The sequence below is a fragment of the Bufo gargarizans genome, chromosome 9 (assembly GCF_014858855.1).
Source record: "Bufo gargarizans isolate SCDJY-AF-19 chromosome 9, ASM1485885v1, whole genome shotgun sequence".
NCBI classification, from domain to species: domain Eukaryota; kingdom Metazoa; phylum Chordata; class Amphibia; order Anura; family Bufonidae; genus Bufo; species Bufo gargarizans.
Genome location: NC_058088.1, coordinates 112,792,583 through 112,796,835, shown reverse-complemented (window position 1 = coordinate 112,796,835; position 4,253 = coordinate 112,792,583). Strand labels below are relative to the sequence as shown.

The 4,253-nt window shown below is 44.1% G+C and overlaps 1 long non-coding RNA gene across 1 annotated transcript; it reads right to left on the bottom strand.

Annotated features, from left to right (window-relative positions):
- Positions 1-846: 846 nt before the first annotated feature.
- Positions 847-3,160, bottom strand: LOC122919694. The gene is made up of 3 exons (XR_006386826.1): positions 2,999-3,160; positions 1,954-2,094; positions 847-1,338 (listed from the first exon to the last, which is right to left on the bottom strand). It is a non-coding gene; the product is annotated as an uncharacterized LOC122919694 (long non-coding RNA).
- Between the last annotated feature and the right edge of the window lie 1,093 nt (positions 3,161-4,253).

Genomic DNA, 4,253 nt, shown 5'->3' with positions numbered 1-4,253 from the left:
TGGCCCCGTTACATTCTCTGGTTGCAACAACAGGGAGGGGACGCCAGTGTCTCTCCTTCGCCCTGAGAGCAGCGCTGGCAGTGAAGCTCTGCACTGCGATTGGACAGAGATGCTGTCAGTGAGAAGGAATGCACAGGGAAATAAGCTGATGTCTCCTCCCTGTTGTTCCGACCGGAAAATGTTACAGGGGCCAGAGTAGGTGAACGGAGCGGCTCCCAGGAATAATAGTAAGTGCACTTAGATCCCTGGGTGCCGCTCTACACTTCCAGATTTTTGGGACCCATGAAAGGTCCTCTTTAAGTTAACAGCACATGATGATCCGTTCCAGCCGTCGCATGGGCGTTGCCCGTGCATTGGGGAACACAAATGGTCCTCAGACTACAATAATTTTAATTAATGTAAAAAAAAAAATGATATTGGTGACCTACATAGATAATAGTTCATCAATATAAAATGCAATACTACATCTTTTTTGGGGCTACTTTCATACTGGCAGCAGGATGTTCTGGTGAGAGAACAGACAGCTGAATCTGTGCAGAAGCTATACTACTGTGCTACTAGATTTCGATTCCAGCCCCATTCACCAATGGTAATTGGCCGAAGTTAATGGGGCAAGAGAGGAAATCTTACGTCATGGTGGGCTAGCTTCCGAATGGATCCAGAAGTCTGATCCCCTGCCAGAAGAGCCAGATGGACTCTTCTGTCTCCAGTTTGAAAGCATAGCAAACTTAAAAATAAATATATTACAAGATAATATTTTAATGGTTGAATAAAATTTTATATTTTACATTTTTTTTTGTAAAGATCATACAATTCCCTTGTAAAAGGGCCAGGGGTTTGAATAATTGGTGGGTCTGGTCGAGGGACCTGTGAACTGGGAGTTGCTACATTTATATGTCTATCCCGAACAGCCGCAATTGTGTGAATTACCTCAATGGGTTCTTCTGGATGCTCATATAGGTTTAGTAATAAGGCCAAAGCAGAAACGCATCGTGATTGCCGTTCAGTAGACACGCTAGCTAAATAGGGCCCTAGACTTTTTAAAACCCTTTCCTCATATGTATCAGACCGATTCCGATTTAGATATTCAGAACCCGAGCATCAATCAGGCCTCGAACATCTACTTCGGAATTGGCCACTGGTCTGTGTCATCGTCTACCTGCTGAAAGGCAAGCACGCTCTTCCGAAACCAGATTAGTTTCTGTAATGGCCTCATTAGGTGGTGGCATTTTCTCGGGTTCCGTCGGCTCTTCCACATTTAAAGATTGTTCAGTTGACACTTCACCTCTGCCCTCTGGATTTCATTTGTTGGGTTCAGACGAAAGATTGTCCAGAGTGCTGTAGAATAAAGAATTTATAATAATTTTTTCAAATTTTCACTTTATATAAAAAAAAAAAATGTATGAAAAATATACTTACCCCCTTACTTCCATCACAGGTTTAAGGAATTGTAGCTGTTTTGTGTAGAGGTAAGGTTAGAGCCTACAATAACCCAAAAACCGAACCTCACTCCCCAACCTACTACAACTTGTACAAAAAAAGAGCAAGGATTTACCTCCTGACGAAGCCTACGTGGCGAAACACGTGTCGAGGTTGAAGCAGTGGGGGAACCGTGTCACCACTTTTCAGCAGCAACATGGGTAGGTAACATGGTATCTGGATTAGGGTGGGACTAGTGGTTTGCAGTTATTTTTATATGCCATCTTTATGAGTAGTATTGCACCGTCCTAGTATGCCCTACAGCATCCATGGTTTGGACGCTGTGAATAAGAGTCAGGTAGTTGTTCAACACTAGGGAACAGCAATTGCACCCGCAACTACTCCAATAGTCACAGCTTCTGTCAATTGTCTGTTACCTGCTGTATATGGTCACATTATCCCCCATTGTGATTCTCCACATTGTAGAGCCCTTTTGTGGCCCCGTCTCCATGTTCTGTCCCTTTTGAGTCTCACCTGTAATGATCATGTGATTTGTACAAGTTGTGTAGAGGTAAGGTTTCTTTTTTAATAATCCATCCCCACTATGCAATTTTTGGTTTAGCTCCCTCCTGAATTGATCCCGGCAGGAGTACCACCTTTTCTTTAAATCCTTTACTGTTAAAAAAAGAGAACAAACATTTTTTACATCAAATTTTTATTAACAATCTTCTAAAATGAATCCAAAACCGTTCAGCTATAATGTATCCATGCGCCGTAAGATTTCAATAAATAAATATAAGTGCTCATGTGCAAGTACATAAGGGCTCCATGCCCATGCTGTGGACCACAAATTGCGTGCAGATCGCTGACCCATTCACTTGAATAAGGTCCGTGATCCGCATCCGCCGGTCCGCACCTCAATAAAGTAGTGCATGCAGTACTTTTTTGTGGTGCAGAGGCACAGGCAGAAACACCACAGAAGCACTCTGCAGTGCTTCCATGGGGTTCCGGTCCGTCCTTCCGCACTGTATCTCCCAGATCACTGACCCATTCAAGTGAATTGGTTCGTGATTTGTCATGCGGCATGCACACGGCCCATGTATTGTGGACCCGACATAAGCAGGCCGCAATACGTCCATGGGGGCACACGGTCATGTGCATGAGATTTAAAGGGTTCTAAGCCTGTGACTCTGTACCCAAAATCATCCTTCTGTCTATTAACTATGAAAGAGGCCTATATAATTGTCAAATTCAGCAATATAAAGGATTTCATAAAGTTTTAACATAAGAATATTTAATGCAATGCTATGCAACAAGTTGAATAATGCATTGCAGATACGGAAAAATTAATGCATGCAATGTAAGAAACACTAGGCCTCGTGCACAAAATGGGTGCACAAAGTGAGTGGCCATATGTCCTGAAACAGCATAGAAAATGTCCAAATGAGCAGCCCAATTTCATGGTCACTCAAATGTACACTATCTATGCTATTAAGGGACATAAGGCCCACTCACAGACCTTATGTCTGAATCTATACATCAAATTTACACATTTTATATCTTAACATTCAATACTCACAGATTTTTTTCTCTTTTGGCGATGTTTGCCGATTCCCGGGCAGATGGGATCAAATCTGCCGCAATTTCTTCCTAGCAGCGATCCTTCTTCGCATGGTACACTTCTCTGCGGGTGTCCCATAGGCATGGGAGTTCTTGAATAAGAACTATCAATCACTCCACCTCAAATGCTGGCATTTTTTCTAAAAGCACAAGAAAAGTGGTGTTGTAGGGAGACACCCTAGGAAGGCAGGCGCTCAACACCAACACCCAAAAAATCTATCTGATAACGGGGATTATATGGAAGTAGCTCAGTATCCGGTAATAGAGCTCGTATTCCTCCTATTGAGGAGGATAAGGCAATAGTAGGTACTGTCTCTTGCAAATACTCCACCTTAGAAGGGGAGGAATATCACTGGACGTACAGGAGCCGGAGCTAGGACCAATACTCCACTGTGGAGTAGCAGTCACTGTATCCAGTGTTGGTGTCATCAGTCTACCTGTCACTGTGATTACTCTATCTGGGGAAGAAGGTAATGGGAGAGGATATACTGTATCCAGTAGTAGTGTCATCACTCCACCTATGGAAGGGGAGGAATATGATAGGAGGTACTGCATGCGGTGTTAGGAGCACTATTCCACTGTGGCAAAGTAGTCAAAGTATGCCATGGTGGTGTAATTACTTCACCTAAGGGAGGAGGAATATACGGTATCCAGTGGTAGTGTAATTACTCTGCAACAGGATCTACACTGTCCAATGGTAGTGATATTATTTCACCTGTGGAAAGTGTTAATGCGACTGGATGTAGTGCATGCAGTGGTAGTGCAATTACTCCCCTTGTGAATGGAGGGTAATGTGAAAGGGTGTACAGTATCGAGTGGTAGTGTAATTACTCCGCCTGTCAGGACTTGAACCGGGAACCTCCAGCGGTCCAGGTGGGAGTTCTGCTGACTGAGCTACTTATCATTCTGGACAGCTCAATTTCTGTAGACCTTGGTGTTCTACCTCAGACCCTAGTTCCCAATGCAATCAGCTCAACTAGCCTCAGCCATGCACTCCCTATTAAAGCCAACAACATCACTTCCTCCTTGCCTGATTATTGTGCTCTCAGCCATAGTCAAGCTCTGCCTCCTCCCAACTGCCTGAACTACTATCCTGTGTACCGACTGCCACCTTCTCTTGACCACGCTTCTGCCTTTAAGCCCACTCTGGGACCTGCTGGTCTCCCTCCTGTTCCCAGTCCAGCACTCCGGATCCACTGTTATATACTGCATCC